This window comes from Eumetopias jubatus, unplaced genomic scaffold, assembly GCF_037043125.1.
Source record: "Eumetopias jubatus isolate StellerSeaLion01/CBP00866 unplaced genomic scaffold, mEumJub1_p1.0 scaffold_5, whole genome shotgun sequence".
Classification (NCBI taxonomy): Eukaryota; Metazoa; Chordata; class Mammalia; order Carnivora; family Otariidae; genus Eumetopias; species Eumetopias jubatus.
In genome coordinates, this window is record NW_028274811.1 from 3,868,816 (window position 1) to 3,893,269 (window position 24,454).

The 24,454-nt window shown below is 35.4% G+C and overlaps 1 pseudogene; it reads left to right on the plus strand.

Annotated features, from left to right (window-relative positions):
• The first annotated feature begins 2,945 nt into the window (after positions 1-2,945).
• Positions 2,946-3,692, plus strand: LOC114202004 (olfactory receptor 14A16-like; annotated as a pseudogene).
• Positions 3,693-24,454: the final 20,762 nt, after the last annotated feature.

Consider the following 24,454-nt stretch of genomic DNA (forward strand, 5'->3'; position numbering starts at 1 on the left):
ACCCAGGCGCCCAGATTTTTCTTTTTTAAATCTCACAGCATGTTGTACCATTTGGATCTGGAATTATTTGAAATATCACAATATGTGTTTGCTCTGTGCTCAGTTTCAGGAAATTTGTTTACATATCAATCTATTCATTACTGTAAAGCTCTTTAAATTCCAGCAAATGTGTTATGCAGTTTATACAAAATATAAGTAAACCAAAGCCTACTTGATGAAATTGCCTTTTGTATCTCTCACTTTCAGTATGTGTGGGTTTTTTATTTTATGTTATTGATTTATATCACTCATTAGAGCCATTTGTTTGCTCTACATTAGAAAATGTGACTGGACAGTTGAGCACTACAAAATAAAATATGACTTTGTGATTTCAAGATGTTATTTAATAAAAGTATATTTTTACTGTGGGTGATATAACTGATACCTGGGAAAGTGCCAAATTGACATTTGTCTATAAAGGCTCAAAGTGTGGTTGGATATGTATGTTTCTTAAATGCTTTCTTACAAATTATGAAGCCTCTTGAATGCATGCCAGTATTTGATGTTACTCAGTGATTTCAGAAATCATCATGCTACTTTATTTCCACATATCTCATTGCATCAATGTGTCTCTTTTACGATTGTGAGGGACAGACTAAATAAGTCAATTCCAATAAGAATGGCAGCATTTCCCTTTGGAATATTTCAGAGTTCAAGCCATTGGGAAATGGGCAACAAATATAAAATCATCACCATCCTCATTCTGTTTGTTCTTACATGCAACTATATTTGCTAAAGTCAAGAAAGCAAGAAGCAAAGTACCTTTTAGGAAAGAAGTTTCTCAATATTTGAAAATCACCGCTAGTCTTGTTGACCTAGAATAATGATCAGTAATACTTCCATCAACAACTACACACAAAGCCTGATGATTTCTTCCAGCTTCTACAGAAAGAATACTTCGGTGAGTTTTGTTTTCTTTTATTTTGGTTGTTCATTTTAATTTCAGTCAGAAAACAAACCTACCAAAATCTTTCCTAAATTTTCTAGTAATACAAGTTTCTTGGATGTAATATCTATATATCTATATCATCTGTCTATGTATCTATCTATCTATCATCTATCTATTATCTATCTATCGATCATCTATCTATCATCTATCTATTTATCTATCTATCATCCATAGAGAGAGTGTATATAAGGAAAATATTTGAATTCTATGTATTTGAACCCATAGTATAAGTCTTAGGTATAATTCAGCTATAACTCTTTTCTCCATTCTGTTACATTTAATAACTTAAGTGGATATAATTTTGCAATGATTGGTTTCAAGTGGTTCTTTTCCAATAAAGAATGAGATAAAACACATTGCATTCCAAATTGTTGATTACAATAGTTTTATATTTATTTACTTTTTAGTTATATACACTATTCAAAGTATAAAAACAGGATGCATATACAGAAAGTATAAGAACACTGAGCCAAACTAGGAAATAAAAACATCTTAACACATTTACAAAACTTAAATAAAATAGCATTTTTATAAAACTTGTAACTGAAGAACATGACAAACATCTGCATCAAATTATTGCTACTGCTTACTCCTGACTTGTAAAAGTGCAGAGGTCTGTCGATTTCAGAGACTTACACTGAAACCGTTCACCTAAATTTTTGAAACAATTGCACTTTCCTTTTCCATTTACACTGTTTCATTAATTGAAATCTTAATTTAATAAGTGATAATTGTTAATTGTTGAGACAGAAAGAGAAGTCACAGATACTGACAGATAAAAGTTGAGCTACAGCACTAGAAAATTATAATACAAGAAACACATTGAAGTAAAACTAGATAAACAGACAGTACATAAATGGATGGTAGATGATGTATAAACTAATAAATATGCTTATTGCTATTCATATATATGTATATGTTTATCTATACCTATATCCAATCTATACCTATTTAATGTCTTTTCTGCTAAAGTGTTGGCAGATTTTAAATCAAGTAGAAAAGTATACAGCATTTTTTTTACTTAAGATTATATTTAGGCAAAATATTTGGAAATATCCATGTGTAAGTAGCATGTCTATCAGAGAATTAGAAACTGGATATCAGTAGCTAAAATACTGGGAAAGGAAATACAGATTTGCAAATAGAAATTTGACCTATTTTCTAATTGTAATTGTGTAGCAGTGTTTTAAAATAAAATCTGATAAACACATATATATCTGTGTGTATCTATTTCTATCTTTCTATCAATCCATCTAGGCATATGGATTTCACAAATGCATAAAACGGCCTTGCAATTTGAAAACTACATAACTAAAAGGAGTACGAGTGTAAAAAAGGAGAATACATAGTAATGCAGAAGGCTAAAATAAGAAATTCTCTGATATTACATAGAATCAATTATAAACAATAATCTAAATATCAGAAGAAAAAAGAAAATATTAAAGCAACATAAGGAGAAATGAAATTTAAAATAAAAAGAGGAATGCCTATTGTTCATGAAGTTTACTTTTAAGACAAATATGGAAAAAATTATGAGTCAAATAATCAATTCATTGAAAGACAAAAATTGCAAAGCCAATGGATAGAGGAGGTAAAATGGGATCATTGGATACTTCATACTTATTCCTCCACTTCCTTTACTTATAAATTAATATTCTTCTCTGTAAGGCACAGGTTGTATTTTGTTGTGAATCTGATACTTTGTGCATATGCTTGCATAGCATTATAACCCTTAGACACATAAAGAGAAATAAATCTTGATAAAAATATGGATTAATTGATGAGGAAAATGAATTTTTAAAACTACTTTTGACTTTTTCTCATACACACATTTATTAATGTAATAAGTATTAGCACAGTTTTTTTTCAGCTTTACTGGGGAAAAATAACTATACTTTGAATTCTTGACCACTTTAACCATACTTTTCTTTTTTTAATGCAGAATATTTCATAAAAAATGAACAATGTCTCGGTGGTGACAGAATTTCTTATCTTGGGATTGTCTGGCCCATGGAGTCTTCAGTTTTTACAATCTGTGCTTTTTACAGTAATTTACCTGTTAGCCCTGGTGGGGAATGGCCTCAGTATTACCATAACATCTTTGGACCCATGCCTGCACACACCCATGTATTTCTTTTTAAGGAATCTGTCCCTGTTTGATCTTTGTCTCATTTCAGCTGTTGTGACAATTTTGGAATTGTTGTCAATTCCTTGACACACAGCAATTCTATCTCATTTTTTGGCTGTGTCACCCAGGTCTTCCTGGTGCCTTTTTCAGCAGGGGCAGAGTTATTCCTCCTCACAGTGATGTCCATTGAACACTATGATGCCATTTGCCATCCCCTGTACTATGAAACCATCATGAATAGGAATATCATTGAATAGGGGCACATGTGGGCAGATGGTGGCTCTGTCCTGGCTCAGTGGTGGCTTGATATCTGTTATACATACAGCAGGAATGTTTTCTTTATCTTACTGTGGATTTAATGAAGTTCAACAATTCTTCTGTGATATTCCCCAGTTGCTAGCTATTACTTGCTCAGAGAATATAACTGCAGAAATTGTACTCATTCTTGTTAACGCAGTCCTGGATTTCTGTTGCTTTATTTGCAGCACAGTCTCCTATGTCTATATCTTCTCCACTGTCAGAAGGATATCATCCACAAAAAGAGGTTGCTGCTTGTGTTCTCCTTTAGGATTTTGATGGAATCCTGTCTCACATTTACGTCTTTCAACCATTTGGAGTCTATTTTTGTGTGCAGTGTAAGGAAATGGTCCAGTTTCATTCTTCTGCATGTGGCTGTCCAATTTCCCCAACACCATTTGTTGAAGAGACTGCCTTTTTTTCCATTGGACATTCTTTCCTGCTTTGTCAAAGATTAGTTGACCATAGAGTGGAGGGTCCATTTCTGGGCTCTCGATTCTGTTCCATTGATCTATATGTCTGTTTTTGTGCCAGTCCATACTGTCTTGATGTTGACAGCTTTGTAATATAGCTCAAGTCCGGAATTGTGATACCGCCAGCTTTGTTTTCTTTTTCAACATTCCTCTGGCTATTCGGGGTCTCTTTTAGGATTTTAGGACTATTTGTTCCATTTCTTTGAAAAAAGTGGATGGTATTTTGATGGGGATTGCATTGAATGTGTAGATTGCTCTAGGTAGCATTGACATCTTCACAATATTTGTTCTTCCAATCCATGAGCATGGAACGTTTTTCCATCTCTTTGTGTCTTCCTTAATTTCTTTCATGAGTATTTTATAGTTTTCTGAGTACAGATCTTTTGCTTCTTTGGTTAGATTTATTCCTAGGTATCTTATGGTTTTGGGTGCAATTGTAAATGGGATTGACTCCTTAATTTGTCTCTCTTCTGTCTTGCTGTTGGTGTATAGGAATGCCACTGATTTCTGTGCATTGATTCTATATCCTGCCACTTTACTGAATTCCTATATGAGTTCTAGCAGTTTTGGGGTGGAGTCTTTTGGGTTTTCCACATAAAGTATCATATCATCTGCAAAGAGTGAGAGTTTGACTTCCTCTTTGCCAATTTGGATACCTTTGATTTTTTTTGTTGTCTGATTGCTGTGGCTAGGACTTTTAATACTATGTTGAATAGCATTGGTGTTAGTGGACATCCCTGCTGCGTTCCTGACCTTAGGCGGAAAGCTCTCAGCTTTTCCCCATTGAGAATGATATTCGCTGTAGGTTTTTCATAGATGGCTTCTGTGATATTGAGGTATGTACCCTCTATCCCTATACTATGAAGAGATTTGATCAAGAAAGAATGCTGAAATTTGTAAAATGATTTTTCTGCATCTATTGAGAGGATCATATGATTCTTGTTCTTTCTTTTGTTAATATATTGTATCACTTTGATTGATTTGCGGATGATGAACCAACCTTGCAACACAGGGATAAATCCCACTTGGTCATGGTGAATAATCCTTTTAATGTACTGTTGGATCCTATTGGCTAGTATTTTGGTGAGAGTTTTTGCATCCATGTTCATCAAGGATATTGGTCTGTAATTCTCCTTTTTGATGGAGTCTTTGTCTGGTTTTGGGATCAAGGTAATGGTGGCCTCATAAAACGAGATTGGAAGTTTTCCTTCCATTTCTATTTTTTGGAACAGTTTCAGAAGAATAGGTATTAATTTTTCTTTAAATATTTGGTAGAATTCCCCTGGGAAGCCATCTGGCCCTGGGCTTTTGTTTTTTGGAGATTTTTGATGACTATTTCAATTTCCTTAGTGGTTATAGGTCTGTTCACGTTTTCTATTTCTTCCTGGTTCAATTTTGGTAGTGGATACATCTCTAAGAATGCACCCATTTCTTCCAGGTTATCTAATTTGCTGGCATAGAGTTGCTCATAATATGTTCTTATAATTGTATTTCTTTGGTGTTGCTTGTGATCTCTCCTCTTTCATTCATGATTTTGTTGATTTGGGTCATTTCTCTTTTCTTTTGGATAAGTCTGGCCAGGGGTTTATCAATCTTGTTAATTCTTTCAAAGATCCAGCTCCTAGTTTCGTTGATCTGTTCTACTGTTCTTTTGGTTTCTAGTTCATTGATTTCTGCTCTGATCTTTATTATTTCTCTTCTCCTGCTGGGTTTAGGTTTTATTTGCTGTTTTTTCTCCAGCTCCTTTAGGTGTAGGGTTAAATTGTGTCTTTGAGACCTTTCTTTTTCCTCTTAGGACTGCCTTTGCTGTATCCCAAAGATTGTAAACAGTTGTGTTTTCATTTTTATAGGTTTCCAATAATATTTTTAATTCTTCTTTATTTTCTGGTTGACCCATTCATTCTTTAGTAGGATGCTCTTTACCTTCCATGTATTTGAGGTCTTTCCGACTTTCCTCTTATGATTGAGTTCTAGTTTCAAAGCATTGTGGTCTGAAAATATGCAGGGAATAATCCCAATCTTTTGGTACCGGTTGAGACCTGATTTGTGATCTAGGATGTAATGTACTCTGGAGAATGTTCCATGGGCACTAGAGAAGAATGTGTATTCCGTTGTTTTGGGATGGAATGTTCTGAATATGTCTGTGAAGTCCATTTGGTTCAGTGTGTCATTTAAAGTCCTTATTTCCTTGTTAATCTTTACTTAGATTATCTGTCCATTTCAGTCAGGGGGGTGTTAAAGTCCCCCACTATTACTGTGTTGTTGTCAATGCGTTTCTTTGCTTTTTCTTTTAATTGCCTTATATAATTGGCTGCTCCCATGTTAGGGGCATAGATATTTACAATTGGTAGATCTTCTTGGTGGATAGATCTTTTAAATAGGATATAGTGTCCTACCTCATCTCTTATTATACACTTTGGTTTGAAATCTAATTTGTCTGATATAAGGATTGCCACCCCAGCTTTCTTTTGGTGTCCATTAGCATGGTAAATGCTTTTCTACCCCCTCACTTTCAATGTTTGGGTCTAAAATGAGTCTCTTGCAGACAACATATCGTTGGGTCTTGTTTTTTAATCCAATCTGATAGCCTGTGTCTTTTGATTGGGGCATTAGTCCATTTACATTCAGAGTAACTATTGAAAGAGGTGAATTTAGTGCCATTGTATTGCCTGTAAGGTGACTGTTACTGTATATTGTCTGTGTTCCTCTCTAGGCTATGCTGCTTTTAGGCTTTCTTTGCTTAGAGGACCCTTTTCAATATTTCTTGCAGGGCTGGTTTCGTGTTTGCAAATTCCTTTAGTTTTTGTTTTTTCCTAGAAATTTTTTATCTCTCCTTCTATTTTCAATGAGAGCCTAGCTGGATATAGTATTCTTGGCTGCATATTTTTCTCATTTAGTGCTCTGAAGACATCATGCCAGTCCTTTCTGGCCTGCCAGGTCTCTGTGGATAAGTCTGTTGCCAATCTAATGTTTCTACCATTATAGGTTACATATCTCTTCTCCTGAGGTGCTTTCAAGATTTTCTTTTTGTATTTTAGTCTTGTAAGTTTTACTATTAGTTATCAGGGTGTTGACCTATTTTTATTGATTTTGAGAAGGGTTCTCTGTGCCTCCTGAATATTGATGCCTGTTTCCTTCCCCACTTTAGGGACGTTCTCTGCTATAATTTGCTCCCATATACCTTCTGCCCCTCTCTCTCTTTCTTCTCCTCCTGGATCCCAATTATTCTAATGTTGTTTCATCTTATCATATCACTTATCTCTCGAATTCTGCCCTCGTGATCCAGTAGTTGTTTATCTCTCTTTTTCTCAGCTTCTTTATATTCCATCATTTCGTCTTCTATATTGGTAATTCTCTCTTCTGCTTCATTTATCCTAGCAGTTAGTGCCCCCTTTTTTTATTGCACCTCATTAATAGCCTTTTTGATTTCGACTTGGTTAGATTTTAGTTCTTTTATTTCTCCAGGAAGGGTCTCTCTAATAACTTCCATGCTTTTTTCAAGCCCAGCTAGTATCTTTAAAATCATGATTCTGAACTCTAGGTCCGACATTGTAATAATGTCTTTACTGAGTAGGCCCCTGGCAGACAGTAGTACATCTTGTTCTTTTTTCTGAGGTGATTTTTTCCTCTTGTCTTTTGTCCAGAGGAGAATAGATGAATGGGAGAACAAAATGCTAACAGGTTAACAACGTCCCCAGAAAATATACTCTAAACAAATCAGAAAGCCCTGAAACCAGGGGAAAAGAAAGGGAAAGAAAGAAAAAAAGAAAAAAAAGAAAAAGAAAAGATAAAAAATAAACAAAAACAGAACAAAATAAAACAAAAAAAACCAGAATATGATCAAATATGATCATGCTAGCACATAGATCAGTGCCACACACCAGAATTTGGGTGTATTTTGGTCTGTTAGAAGAAAGTGCCTCCTAAAATTTTAAAGAAAGAAAGAATTATATATGTACAAAATAAGGGTTGATACAATGAGGGGATGGAATATGACTGTAAAGATGAAAATTATAAAAGATTTTATAAAAGGAATTGATAAGAAGTTGTTTGAAAAAAGAAAAAGAAGATTTAAAAAAAAAAGAGAGAGAAAATGTGATCAGGCAGGAGACTAGAACAAAGCCATACACTAGTGATTTAGGGTATATTTTGATCTGTTAGAAGAAACTGTACCTCAAAATTTTAAAGAGAGAACAACTTATATATATATGCAAAAAATATGGGTAACTACTCCGAAGGGATAGAATATGACTCTAAAAATCAAAAATAAAAGTGGTTTTTTAAAAAGGGATTGATAAGATGTTGGTTGAAAAAGAGAAAAAGAAAAATTTAAAAAAAAAGTTAAAAAAATAACTTTGAAAAACTAATGAATCATGGTAAAACAGCCATGAATTCTATGTGCAGTATTCCCCTAGCGCTGGAGTTCTCCTGTTCTCATTGATGGGTAAACTTGGTCTTGGCTGGCTGTTAGTGCTGATCTTCTGGGGGAGCGGCCTGTTGCAGTGGTTCCCAAATGTCTTTGCTGGAGGTGGAATTGCCCTGCCCTTGTGTGTCCAGGCTAAGCAAGCTGCTCCAGTTTGTTCTCAGGAGCTTTTGTTCCCTGCAAACTCTTGGTACATCTATGGAGGACGAGATTGAAAATGGTGGCCTCCCAATCTCCACCCGGATGAGCCAAGAATTCCGGGCCCCGCTCCTCAGTGCGCTCCCAAAGAAAAGCAGTCAGTCACTCCCTTCTCCCCAGTTTCCGGCCACACTCCGTGCTCACCCGGCCTGTGACCAAGTGTTTCTATCTCTGGCACCTGACCCTGTGTGGAGTCTCCAGACCCAGCAGATTCCTGTGGTGCGCTCCCGCGCCGTTCCTCCCGGGGGGAGGAAGGGGAGTCTCCCCGGCTCTGCCGCTTGTTGGGTCCCTGCTGGAGGAGCAGTGGCCTGACTGTGCCGCGGATCACAGTTTATGGCAACCCCGAGCTGAGAGCCCACACCTCAGCTCCGTCTCTGCAGCTGGCTTCCCCGCTCCGATACCTGGGAGCTCTGCCACACTCAGGCACCCCCGGTCTTTCTGTGACCCTGAGGGTCCTGAGACCACACTGTCCTGTGAGGGTTCCACCTCCCACTTAGCCACTGGAACCACGTCCTTCAGCGGAGCTGACTTCTAAAAGTTCCGATTTTGTGCTCTGTGCTCTATCACTTGCCAGAAACGGCCGACGGAGGCCCCCTCCCCCGCCGTCTATCCTCCCAAATATCACCTCGGATTCATTTCTCCTCACGTCCTACCTTCCAGAAAGTGGTTGCTTTTCTGTTCAGAGTTGTTGCTATTCTTTTCTTTGATCTCCTGTTGAGTTTGTAGGTGTTCAGAATGGTTTGATCCCTATTCAGCTGAATTCCTGAGACCAGATGAAATCCAGGTCTCCTACTCCTCCGCCATCTTGCTCCGCCCCCTCATTTGCATTTATTTAATTACATGGAGGGCATGGGAAGCTTAGAAAAATGTCCATCTGGGATATTTTATTTCATCATAATAAATCTTATACTGAATATTTGCTTTTGCATATGGACATTTGAAAGGGATAACAGATTGGATTTATGTACAATAAAATAATATTTATTTAATATAGAGTTAATATAAAGTTAAAGTGTAAATATTTTGGTTTCAATATTGAGTTAATATAGAGTTAACATTTGTTTTTGTTTATCTTATAAAAATGGGATTATATTTTTTCTGCATCTCTTTCTCTTTCTTTCTCTTTCTTTCTTTCTTTCTTTCTTTCTTTCTTTCTTTCTTTTTCTTTCTTTCTTTCTTTCTTTCTTTCTTTCTTTCTTTCTTTCTTTCTTTCTTTCTTTCTTTCTTTCTTTCTTTCTTTCTTTCTTTCTTTCTTTCTTCCTTCCTTCCTTCCTTCCTTCTTTTCTTTCTTTCTTTCTTTCTTTCTTTCTTTCTTTCTTTCTTTCTTTCTTTCTTTCTTTCTTTCTTTCTTTTCTTTCTTCTTTCCTTCTTTCATTCTTGTTATTATGTTAGTCACCATACAGTACTTCATTAGTATTTGATGTACTGTTCCATGATTCATTATTTGTGTCTAACACCCAATGTTCATCGCAATACTTGGCCTCCTTAATACCCATCACTGCACTAACCCATCCCCCCCACCCTCCCTTCTGAAACTCTCAATTTGTTTCCCAGAGTCCAGAGTCTCTCATGGTTTATTTCCTTCTCTGATTCCCCCCCTCTTCATTTTTCCCTTCCTTCTCCTAATGTCCTCCATGCTATTCCTTATGTTCCACAAATAAGTGAAATCATATGATAATTGTCTTTCTCTCTTTGACTTATTTCATGTAGCACAACCCCCTACAATTTCATCCATGTCAATGCAAATCGTGGGTATTCATCCTTTTGTTCATATAGGAATACAACAGATTTCTGTATGTTGACTTTTTATCCTGTGACTTTACTGAATTCTTGTATTAGTTCTAACCTTTTTTGGTGGAGTCTTTGGTTTCCTACAGAGATTATCATGTCATCTGTGAATAGTAAAATTGTTCCTTCTTCCTTGCCAATTTGGATGCTTTTATTTCTTTTTGTTGTCTAATTGTTGAGGCTAGGACTTCCAGTATTATGTTAAATGACAATGGTGAGAGTGGACACCCCTGTCTTGTTCCTGACCATAGAGGAAAAGCTCTTGTTTATTCCCATTGAAAATGATATTATCTGTGGGTCTTTTGTATATGGCCTTTATGATGTTTAGGTATGTTTCCTCTATCTCAACTTTGTTCAGGGTTTTTTATCAAGAATAGATGCTATATTTTGTCAAATGCTTTTTCTGCATATATTGGGAGGATCATATGATCCTCATCTTTTCTTTTATTAATTAGTGTTGTATTATGTTGATTTGTGAATATCAAACCACTCTTGAAGCACGGGAATACATCCCACTTGGTCATGGTTAATAATTATTTTTTAATAAATATTTTGTTAAATATTTGGAGAGAGAGAGAGAGAGTGAGGGAGAGAGCAGGGGTAGAGGCAGAGGGAGAGGACGAGAGAAGCAGATTCTGTACTGAGCATGGAGTTTGACACAGGACTTGATCTCAGGACCCTATGTACATGATCTGAGCCAAAATCAACTCAGACACTCAACCCACTGAGCCACCTTGGCGACCCATGAATAATTATTTTAATGTACTGTTGTATTTGCTTTGCTAGTCTTTCTGAGAATTTGCATCTAGATTCATCAGGGATATTGGCCTGTAATTCTCTTTTTTAGTGGGGTCTTTGGTTTTGGAATCAAGGTGATGTTGGCCTCAAAAAATGAGTTTGAAAGTTTTCCTTCCATTTCTATTTTTTGGAACAGTTTGAGAAGAATAGATTTTAACTCTTCTTTAAATGTTCGGTAGAGTTCTCATGTAAAGCCATCTGTTGCTGGACATTTGTTTGTTGGGACATTTTTGATCACTGATTCAAATTCTTTGCTGGTTATGAGTCAGTTTAAATTTTTTTTCTTCCTGTTTCAGTTTTGGTAGTTTGTGTATTTCTAGGAATTTACCCATTTCTTCCACATTTCTACTTTGTTGGCATTTAATTTTTCTTAATATTATAATTGTTTGTATTTCTGTGGTATTGGTTGTAATCTCTCCTGTCATTCATGATTTTATTTACTTGGGTCCTTTCTCTCTTTTCTTTTTGATAAGTGTGAGTAGAGGTTTATCAAATTCATTAATTCTTTCAAAGAACTAGCTCCTATTTTCATTGATCTGTTCTAGTGGTTTTTGTTTGTTTGTTTTCTGTTTGTTTCTATGTCATTTATTTCTCCTCTAATCTTTATTATTTCTCTTCTTCTGGTGGCTGTAGGCCTTATTTGCTGTTACTTTTCTAGCTCATTTAGGTGTAAGGTCAGCTTGTGTTTTTGAGACTTTTGTTGCTTCTTCAGGTGGGCCTGTATGGTTATATACTTCCCTTTTTGCTTGCTTTTGTTGCATCCCAAAGGGTTTGGACTGTCTTATTTTAGTTTTCATTTGCTTCCACGTATTTTTTTTTTTATTTTTTCAATTTCCTGATTAACCCATTCCTTCTTTAATTAGATGATTTTTAACCTGCATGTATTTGTGGTCTTTCCAAATTTTTTCTCGTGGTTGACTTCAAGTTTCATAGTATTGTGGTCTGAAAATATGCATGGTATTATCTCAATCATTTTGTAATTGTTAAAGCCTTATTTGTAACCTAGTATGTGATGTATTCTGGAGAATGTTTCATGTACACTCAAAAAGAATGTGTATTCTGCTGCTTTAGGATACAATGTTCTGAATATATCTGTTAAGTCCATCTGGTCAAATGTGTCATTAGAAAGCATTTTTTCCTTGTTGATTTTCTGCTTAGATGATGTTTCCATTGATGTAAGTGGGGTGTTAAAGTCCTTTACTGTTATTGTACTATTACCAATGAGTTTGTTTTATATTTGTTATTAAATCATTTATATTTTTGGGTGCTCCCATATATATTTACAATTGTTAGATCTTCTTGTTAGATAGTCGCCTTTATTTTGATCTAGAGCTTTTCTTCATCTCTTGTTACAGTCTTTGGTTTAAAATCTAGTTTGTCTAATATAAGTATGGCTTCTCTAGGATTCTTTTGATGTCAACCAGCATGATTACTGTTGCTCCATCCCTACACTTTCAATCTGCAGGTTGTCTTTAGGTCTAAAATGAGCCTCATTTTGGCAACATATAAATGGGTCTTATTCTTTTTTATCCATTCTAATACCTTATGTCTCTTGATTGGAGCATTTAGTCCATTTACATTCAGAATAATTATTAATAGATATGAATTTACTGTCCTTGTATTACTTATAAACCCTTTGTTTCTGGAGATTTTTTCTCTTCCTTTCTAGTCTTTGTTGCTTTTGGTGTTTTTTCCCCACTTGAAGAGTCCCCTTTAATATTGCTTGCAGGGCTGATTTAGTGGTCATGAACTCCTTTAGGTTTTGTTTGGACATCTGTTTAATTCTCCTTCTATTCTGAATGGTGGCCTTTCTGGATAAATTATTCTTGGCTGCATATTTTTCCCTTTCAGCACATTGAACATATTATGCCTCTTCTGGCCTGTCAAGTTTCTGTGGGTAAGTCCGCTGCTAACCTTATTTGTTTTCCTTTGTAAGTTAAGGATTTATTTTCCCTTGCTTTCAGGATCTTTCCCTTATCTCTGTATCTTGCAAATTTAACTACAATATGTCTTGGTGTTGGCTTGATTTTTGTTTGTTGTTGCTGTTTTTGTTTGTTTGTTTGTTTGTTTTATGGGAGTTCTCAGTGCTTTTTGGATTTGGATGTCTGTTTCTTTCACAGATTAAGGAAGTTTTTGTTATAATTTTCTCAAATAAACCTTAAGCCCTTTTTTTCCCTTCTCTTCTTTTTCTGGGACTCCTATAATGTGAATGTCATTATGCCTTTTAGAGTTATTTAGTTCCCTAATTCTACATTTGTGATGCAATATTTTTCCCTCTTCTTATCAGCTTCATTATTTTCCAAAATTTTTTTTCTTCTCTATCACTTACTTGTTTCTCTGCTTCTTCTATCCTTGTGGTCATTACAATCAGTCAGTTTTGCAACTTGGTTATAACATTTTTTTAAAAATTTTTGTCCTGACTTGTTTTTAGGTCTGTATCTCTGTGGTAAGGGTCTCCCTCATGTCTTTTTTGCTTTTCTCAAGCCCAGCTAGTATCCTTTTGATTGTTGTTTTAAATTCTGGTTCAGACATATTATTTACATCTGTTTTGATTAGATCCCTGGCCATGATCTTTTCCTGATCTCTCTTTTTGTATGAATTCCTCCATCTTAGCATTTTGTCTAGGTCTCTGTCTTCTTGTGTTAGGAAAGCTCATTATGTTACTTGCTCCTGAGTGTAATGGCTATATTAAGAAAAGGTCATATACTGTCCAGGACCTGGGGCTTCTGGAAGTGTTTCTGGTGTATACTGTGTGCCCTTTGCTGCTGTATTTTTGCTGGGCTTTCCTTTAGATCAGTCCTCTGCAGAGTTTCTCCTTGCAGTGGGGAGTGTTTGGATCTCGTCCACTGTGTGGTGAGTTTTAAAAAATTTTGGTCGGCTTCTTAAAAGAAGCTAGATCCTATCTCCCTAGAGCTTAAGTTTTGCAGGATTCTATGATCAGCTGACTTGCTGCAGGGTTTGTGTTTGTCTTCTGGGAGTCGGGCCTGCTGCTTTGACTCTCAGGGACATTTGTCCTAATTCAGAAGCTCCTGCAGAATGCAGGATGGTGGGGCTTGGTGCAATCATCTCAAGACTCAACTGTGGTGCTGTGCTGGTCACTGAAGTCCATCCATGCTAATGGGCAGGAAAGAAATGGAATCAACCTGCTCTCACATCCCAAGAGAGGGGAGTTTGTTCCTGCTGATACTCAGGAAGCACTCACAGAAGAGCGACCAGTCTCCCCTGATGTTTCACAGGCACCCCTCAGATCCCTGTTTTTACCCTGTTTGTGTCAAAGCTGTTGCCCACCTAACAGTGCAGTGCTCCTGGTTTTTTTTCCTTTAATTTGTTTTTATGAAGATTATATTTATGTATTTGTCAGAAGAGAGAGAGCACAAACAGGGGGAGTGGCAAACAGAAGGAGAAGCAGGCTTCTCACTGAGCAAGGAGCCTGATGGGGGCCTTGATCCCAGGACCCTGGAATCATGACCTCTGCAGAAGACGGATGCTTAACTGAGCCACCCAGGTGTCCTTGCTCCTGTGTTTTATCTCAAGCATGTCAGCTATGTTTCATAACTCCAAATTTTAGGGACCCTGCATGATGCAGAATCTTGCTGATCCTCTGGGGGAAGGTCTCACCACACTGGCTGGTGCCAGTTTGTCCCACAGTAGTTGCACAAATGTGCAGGGGCTTCGAGTTTATAGTAGAGTGTGGGAAAAAGCCAGTGTCCAAGTTAGCTGCCCTCAGTAGGTTTCTCTATTTTTATGCTAATGAACAGGAAAGTGCAATGGCGCCCACCTGCTCCAGGTGGAGGAAGGAATGAAGGAGAGGAAGTGCCACATGTCCCATGTCCCAAGAAGGGAAACTGTCTCTCCCAGTACATGGGATCCTGAGACCCACTGTCTGTTCCCAGACCTCTGTCCTCCTTCTCCACAAAAGCACTGCTATGTCTGCCAGGCTCCACCCCAGCAATGGCACAGACTTTTAAAACTTCAGTCTCTGAGCTACACTGTTTGTAAAAACTTAATATAATCATACAATTTCATTTTCTTAGTGTTTTTTTTTTTTTTTTGTGGAATCTCTTGCACACTACTCTCTCTCTCTCTGTCTCTCTCTTCTCTCCATTATCAGGGTTCCCTTCCCTCTGCAGCACCAGTCATTCCTTTCTTCCACAAATAATGTTTCTACCCCTTCTATCTTCCATGACATGGCCTCTTCTCTCCCTCTAGTTGTGCAGTTTGTTCCCTCAGTCTTCAGATCAATTTCTTAGGTGTTAAGAATGATCTAATATTTATCTAGCTGTGTTCATGGGACAAGGCAAACATAGGGTCCCTCTATTACTCTGACATCTTAATTCCTCGCCCTATTATGAAATTTTCTATTGGAAAGCTTAAAACAACATCTTGAAAAGTGTAAATAATTTTATTTTTAACTTTTTTGTTATTGTTTTTGCTTTGTTTTTTAATTTAATGTAATTTTATTATGTTATGTTAGTCACCATACAGTATATCATTAGTTTTTGATGTAGTGATACACTAACAATGCAACTGTAGAAAGAGAAATTAGAAAAAGATTCCATTTACAATAGCACCAAAATCCATAAGATACCTCGGAATAAGCCTAATCAAAGAGGTAAAGGATCTATACTCTAGGAAATACAAAACACTCATGAAAGAAAATGAAGATGACACAAAAAGATGGAAAAACATGCCATGCTCATGGATTAGAAGAATAAACATTGTTAAAATGTCTATGCTACTCAGAGTAATTTATACCTTCAATGGCATCTCGATCAAAATTGCAATGACATTTGTCAAGGTGCTGGAACAAACAATCCTAAAATTTCTATGGAATCAGAAAAGACCCCGAATCCCCAAGGAAATGTTGAAAAATAAAAACAAAGCTGGTGCTATCACATTGCCCAATTTCAAATTATATTACAAAGCAGTGATCACCAAGACAGCATGTCACTGGGCACTGGCACAAAAACAGACATATCGACCAATGGAACAGAATAGAGAGCCTAGATGTGGACCCTCAACTCTATGGTCTAATAATCTTCAACAAATCAGGAAAAAATATGCAATGGAAAAAAGACAGTCTCTTCAATAAATGGTGATGGGAAAATTGGACAACTATATACAGAAGAATGAAACTCGACCATTCTCTAACATCATACACAAAGATAAACTCAAAATGGATGAAAGACCTTAATGTGAGACAGGAATACATCAAAATCCTAGAGGAGAACATAGTCAGTAACCTCTTTGACATGGGCCACAGCAACTTATTTCAAGATTCATCTCCAGAAAGCAAAAATGAACTTTTGGGACTTCATCAAGTTAAAAAGCTTCTGTACAACAAAGGAAACAGTCAACAAAACAAAGAGGCAACCCACAGAATCGGAGAAGATATTTGCAAATGACACTATAGACCAACCACTGATTTCCAAGATCTATAAAGAACTTCCCAAACTCAACACACAAAAAACAAACAATCAAGTCAAGAAATGGGGAGAAGACATGAACAGACACTTCTCCAAGGAAGACATGCAAACGGCTCACACACACATGAAACAACCTTCATCATCATTAGCCCTCAGGGAAATTCAAATCAAAACCACATTGAGATAACACCTTACAGCAGTTAGAATGGCAAAAATTGACAAGGCAAGAAACAGAAAATGTTGGAGAGGTTGTGGAGAAAGGGGAACCCTCTTACACTGTTGGTGGGAAGGCAAGTTGGTACAACCACTTTGGAAAACAGTGTGGAGGTTCATCAAAAAATGAAAAATAGAGCTACCCTATGACCCAGCAATTGCACTCCTGGATATTTACCCCAAAGACAGAGATATAGTGAAAATAAATTTAATAATAAATTTTATTCATCTGTTATATATAAATATTATCATTATACTGTATAACCAAAAGAATATTATTTCCTGAGATATTTTAGATTTAAAAATAATATTTATTTATTTATTTATTTATTATCAAAGAGAGAGTGAGAGTGAGAGCAAGAGCACAAGCAGGGGAAGCAGCAGACAGAAGGAAAAGCAGGCTCCCTACTGAACAGGGAGCTTTATGTGGGACTCGATCCCATAACCCTGTGTTCATGACCCAAGCTGAAGGCAAATGCTCAACTGACTGTGCCACTCAGACATCCCAATATTTTAGATTTTTATACTCTTTTCTAGACCCAATGTGTATTTTATACTGTACATGTCAATTTAGAATATGCACATATCAAGTGCTCAATAGCCAATGATACTTAATAGCTACCATACTGAACAATTTTGTCCAATAAAAGAAAGGGAAATTAAATAAAACTAAGGCATATATTATATAATTACACATGCTATTTGGTGTTTAAACATAAAACAAAATATGCACACATATGTATATATTTTGATTTTATATATATAGGGCAAATATATTTTAGTATTTATTATAGGCATTATATAATGCATATGTAATGTATAAAATGATGCATATAATGTACGTTATTACATATACTATAGAAATTTATAGAATAATACATCAATAATATACTACAAATATTTGCAATGTGTTACATATTATACATGTATATTTACAGCATATGTGATTTATATATATATGAAAGTAATTTTAAGACTTATTATTTACATAAACCTCTAGCAAGATAAAGCAGAATGAGAGAAAGCAAGAGAGAAGTTACCAAAAAAAATTACCTTAGGAATTAACACAAAAAATAAAGGCTGTCTGGGCCCAGAGTGTTTGCCGGAATATGTTCACCCGTCTCACCCAAGTGCCATCCCAATCTCCACTCCCACCTGTCCTGGCTCCCTACTCCATCCCTTTCACAAGCCCATCTCCAGCAAAGACCCGGGGCTCTGGCCATCACTTGCACTGTGAGATGCTGGTCCCTGTGCTGAAAATTCTGAGGAGTAAGAAACTTTATTTATGTCTTGAGGCAGGTGGTGAATGTCACCTTCTGAGATGTCAGAAATTACCTCCATAAACCAGATTTAAGAAACAATGAAGTTACTTGTTCCATAATTTCTTACAAACATTGGTAATCTTCCTGTATGACCACATGAAATGTTTTCTCTGTCTTGGATTCTAATCACAGTGTTGGAATTTGATATGTGCAAATGTAAAAGGTAGATTCAAAAAGTTATTCATAAATTTCATCCTGCTCCAAGAATATTTTAGTGGAAATTTTGTTGAAATAGAAATAGCTTTTCTGAGTTTCATAGAGAAAGGAAGATGCTTATTTTAATTCATCAGGGTTATTATTTGTGGAAATAGATAAGACTCACCAAGTGAGCACAAGCAAAATCTATTTATTAAGATCTTGTTTTAGTAAGGGAGTCAACAACTATCACTCCTATTTAGCAAATTATTAAGGTTAGATAGAGAGGTGGGGAAACTCAAAACAAAACAAAACAAAACAAGAAAGAGCTTCAAGTGTGCCCTGATTGGAGACTATTGCCATGAGGAAGTTGAGGTAAGCAAAGGGTACATATTTGGCTTTTTCTGGTTAGTCCAAAATTGGAAGCAGAAAAAAAAAAATCAAGAAGCTCTCAGTCATTAATGAAGTTCACGCTTGGGTCTGATTTTTATCGGGTTTATTGTTTGGCTTCCTGGGTTCTTACTAGAGATAGTTTGGTCTGACTTCTTATTAGTCTGACTTACAGCAGTCTGGCTTTTAGCGCCAGATTCTGTAGACTGTGTATCACAGTTCTGTTTCTAAACATGGTCTGGTTTTGACTATATATTCTGTACCTCATGTTTTTTTTTAATTTAAATTTCATACTTCGATGGAGTTGCTCATAAATATGTTAGAAAATGTCACATATTCAAAATAAGAATGATGTTTAAAATATTTAATTATATTATTTTTACAAAATATATATATGATGGTTAAAGAACAACAAATGTTTATGGAAATTTAACTAATTAAATAAAATATATATGACTACAAAGTGAAAATCAAAACTCATCAGACAACTACAAAAGTGATGACAATAAGTTTGAAAATGTAAAATACACTCTTTTGCAAAAAAACAATTTGTATTCAACTCAATAAGAAAAAGAAAATATGAATAAACCATAGTAATTAAAGAAAATAATTGATAATGGAAACTATCCACAGTGTGAATCAATAACTCTGTGAGTTGGCTGAAACTTTTACAAAATTACTGAGAAGACTGATATGGCTTGTGACCCAAAAATGTTTTTTGTTTGTTTGTTTGTTTTATCATTGTTATTTTTAATTTGACTTCCAGTTTCTTCATATATTATGTATCAAATTCAAAAAACAAAGCCAGCATGGATTGTTGTTCCTAAGGTTATAGTATGATTATGAAAATATACACCAACAAAAGTCAAAACTCTGACTCTTAAATCTTTTCAATGATCTCAAAAGTATGGTAACAGTCACTTAGAAGTTCTGATGCCATAGGTTAAGGTGATAATATTTTGAATGTACTTTTCCCCCTGCTTTTATAAAGCCTTTACCAGGGTCTATGTACCATCACTCATATTAGTTTTTGATCACTAAGAGGTACAATGATCCTAAGTCCTGGAGGTACATAAGCCTCTGGCTATCTAGTACCAAATATATGACTTGGGTGTATAAAATGCTTATTGTGTACACATCTAAACAGCTAATTTAATATAAAATTTTATCTTAAAATATAAAAGTTATCACAAGAATGAATCCCTCGGTGATTGTTTAAAACTTTAAATAACAGTCTTCCTTCTATTTCTGCTCTACCTAAACATTACCATGAAAAAATGTATGAAAACAGTTAAATTTATCTCTCAAATATGGACATATAAAATGGAAGAGGAAGGGACAGAGGAAGAGGAAGAGAAAGGATCTTCAGACTCTGCACTGAACGTGGAGTCCGTCATGGGGCTCGATCTCACAACCCTAAAATCATGACCTGAGCTGAAATCAAGAGCTGGACACTTAACTGACTAAGCCACCAGTGTACCCCTAAATTCTTATCTTTAAAATATGAGTATTCTACATATCAAATAGAATATTAAAGAAAAACTTGTTAGAAATACTATGGTGTTATATGAAACTGATGAATACCACATTCTACCCCTGAAACGTAAAAACAAACAAGCAAATACTATGGTGGGCAATACTACATTAATATTTCATTAAGTTCTATTTCTCTATAATGAGACTTAATAGTGTGTGAGTATGCTACATACTTAACACATTCTTCTATAGCCTAAGTAAAAAGACGTAAAAACAGGTCTAAGAAAATTTATTTTGACAAAGATTTTTATGAGAGAAACTCTTCTTTAATCTCTATTAAGTTAAGAGATCTTTCTGAAATAATGTCAAATGATGTCATTATATTTGATAGAAAATGTCAACTAACTCAAGCATATAATAAATAAATAGAAATTTATATAAACATTATACTTGTTCACTGAATAGCTTCCTAAATATGTAATAAGAAAGAATATATAAACATAATTACATACATGTAGATATACATAAAGATGTGTATAATTATATAGTATTAAATTATGAATAATATTGTCTATTATATATGTATTTAATTAATGCAATATAATTACATATATAATACTTTGTAGTACATAACATTATATTTTAGTATGTAATATTGTGTATTATTCTGTAATGTATCTTCTATAATATATATTTATATAATAATTATATATGTTTACATGGTGATATGCATATTACTGATGTGTGAAATATCATCTGGATAGCAGTCTTTTTTGCTTCCATTTCCACTTAGCAGTTAAATTTTTAAAAAATATTTTATCTATTTATTTGACAGTAAAGCAGGGGGAGTGGCAGAGGGAGAGGGAGAAGCAGGCTCCCCGCTGAGCAGGCAGCCCAAGGTGGAGCTGGATCCCAGGACCCTGGAACCATGATTTGACCCGAAGACAAATACTTAATGACTGAGCCACACAGGTGTCCTTAATTTTTTTTTAAACAAGAATTACATATCTTTAGCAACATGGTGGACAAGGAAATTACAGGCTAACCTCATTACTTCACAGAAACATCAAGTGAATCACTACAGACTGAATAAAATAGCCTTTAGAGAGCTCTGGACACCAGTTAATTATCTGTAGACACCACTCAAGAAATGGTCAATCAAGAAACAAAGAAACTAAAAACAGTAAGAAATAGGGGCATAATTTGCATCTCAAGTTAGAATCCACAAAATGAACTTGCAGACACCACAGCCTATGAAAATTGGCGGGGGGGGGTGGGGCAGAACAGCTGATCAGTGAACACCTAGGGGTAAGAGATACTGGGCAGTTAAACATAATAGAACATTTGGGGCACCGTGAAGAAGCAGAGGTGACAGCCAAAGAAAAGTCAAGACATATAAGATCAGCCAATACTGGAGAATTTGGAAAAAGACATATGCCCAAGCCTAGGAGAGATGCATACCAGAAAAGGCTTAATAGCTATCTTAAGTCTTCACATTGGGCTGAATAGTGAAGGTCTTCCCACACACAGAGCCTGTCGTCTGTGAAGATTGAGAGAGGAGGCTCTTTTTTTCAAATTTCCAATTAAAAAAAAAAAATCACAAGGCATACAGAGAAATGTGGTCTATTAAAATAAATAGAACAAGTCTCTCAAAACTAACCCTACAGAAAGTCTTATTAAAGAAAACATTTTAAAATAGTAGTTTTAAATCTACTAACAGAGCTAAGGGGAAAGATCAGCAAAAACTTAAGGAAATGAGAAAAAATGACATATGAACATGTAAAGAACATGAAGAACATATCAAGAAAAATAGATTTTATAAAAAAGGAATAAAACAGAAATTCTGTAGATGAAATATACAAAAACTGAATTCAAATATTCACTAGAAGGGTTCAAGTGCAGACTTGAAAGGCAGAAGAAATAATCAGTAAATTTGAAGACAAGTCAAGTCTTAGGGGATAAAAACATGAAGAAAAGTGAACGGTGCGTAAAGGACTTACTTATATCATCAATCAGTCCAGTATATACTTCACAGGAATCTCAAGGGAGTGAGAAAGGGGTAGAGAGCTTATTTAAATCAATAGCAGCCAAAATTTCCCCATATTTGAACAAGGACATGGTATACAAATGAAGAAACTCAGTGAACTCCGAGTAATACAAAGCCAAGAAAATATACACAAAGGCACTTATAATCATACTACTGCAAGTCAAGGAGAAAAGCAGCCAAAGAAAACAAACTCATCATGTACAAGGGAATCTGAAAAAAAGATTATCAGTTAATTTCTTAGCAGAAATTAACAGCCCAAAGTATAATATGACACTGTATCCAAGGCACTGAGAGAGAAAAATTGTCAAGTGTGAATTCTACTATATATGACAAAATTGTCTTTCAAAATAAGGGAGAAATTTAGACATTCCCAGGTAAACAAAGGCAGAGGGAGTCTACTACCATAGACATGCCCTATAAAAAAACATGCTAGATGATATTTCAAAATCCAAGTTCTTTGAAGTCTGCAGTTACCATAAGTAACGGCATAAGGTTTAATCTAGGGAATTATAGGTGACCCGTGTAACCACTTCTTTGTCACTATTAAGCATGAGATATTTGTCAGCTGCCGTGTTAACTCAGCTGTGAGATAGCCATAAACTCACTTTGGTTCCAGGCCTGAGTACATCTCCAGACAAGGGACCTCCAAGGAGAGTGCCTAGCATTCAGGAGCTATGATCACTGGCTGATGGCTTGATAGACTGGCAAGCACACAAGGGAGAAGGAAAAGTAGTTCGCACTGTAATGTCCATTCACTAAAACCTCATTTTGTCTGGAGAGCCAGTGGTGTTGCTGGGAAGCAGGACTTCCGGAAGAATGAGTGGCACAGACCCTGACAATCAGAATAGACATTGAAGGAGCATGGAACACGGTGGCAGAGACTCTAAGCAATTAGGTCATAGTCAAAAGGCAGGGATTTTAGGTATCATTTAATGTGCTATCAACTATTTACAAACTAGTATGAGAATTTTTCTATGTTTTAAAAACTCGGTTACTCACACTAGTGCATTCTAGTTGAGTATAAATGTTATCCCCAGTAAATTCCAACTCCTCAAATAAGTGAGCAAGATTGAAGTGAAAGGTGAAGATTAAAAATGCTTTTGATGAATGCACAAATGATGTAAAAAGATGAAAGATAATTAGATATTGCATATAAAAGTAGAAATGATGAATTATTTTACTGATTAGGGGTGGAAAAATAAATGCAAGGGGGGCTAGCACATCAAACATGTCAAAAGGAAGAATAAAGTAGACAAACTAAATAATGTAATTGCATTTTTATTCTCCTTTGAGACTTAGTCTTCCAGAAAATACTTTGTGAAGGTGTCTATTTAAATTGTGTATTTTCCAGAAGCATAGTTCAAAAACCACAAACTTGAAGTTTCACTAAAGGAAAAAAAATCCCTGTTAATGTTACATTTTGATGCTATGCAATAATTGGGATTTAATTTGGTTCAAGTTCTTGGATTTCCTCAAAAGGCATACATACTAGTCACCAACAAAAGGAAGATAATTTTGAATTCAGATTTACTGATTTATTTAGTACAATGAACATTTTAACAATTAAATAAAACTTTAAACTTGAAGCTAAGGTTCATGAAAATGATTGTGTTAACCAATTTTAGTGGCTGCAAAAACTACACAACTATCAGTGAAGGTTACATTCTTTTTCATTTTTATTAGAGCTAACTACCACACAAAGAAAGGACTTAAGAGAGCTACTTTAGCTGAATTTGTGTGGTGAGTTTTCCCCCTAGTGTGGAAATACTTCACTCATTCAAAAAGAGCCTGTCTTTAGATGTCACTGATAACATCAGTTTCTGCATGAAGAACTTGAATTTTTAAGCTGGCTTCATTCAGTATCTGTGGGTAGCATGTGCCCCAGTGGAAATTTAGTTGAAACAAGTAAATGTATTTCATTCTTTTTTAATAAATCCAATTGAGTCACCAATACATGTTTTCTTCTTATGGGACACTTAGGAATATTCTGTCATAGCTCTGTTATTCCAGTCCTGGAATCACACAGGCAACTTGAGTTCAGAACATTTATCCCCCCACACACTTGGGCATAATTAAAACACCACACACTAATTTGATAAAAAGAAAATAAAACAACTTTAAAGAGATGTCAGTAATTAAAATAATGAGGTAGGACCTTTTAGTCTAATACAACTTTTTGAGAATGATATATCTGATGATATAACGAGCCATGATTATTCATGGGGCTCGTTAAGCTAACAAGATAACTGAGAAGCATTTGGAGTTCTTAGAGTTCTGTCTCCTGGGTTTCCTTTCCTAGATTAATTATGATGCATCTGGCTAATATCACCCAAAAGAGCAGACATCTAATGC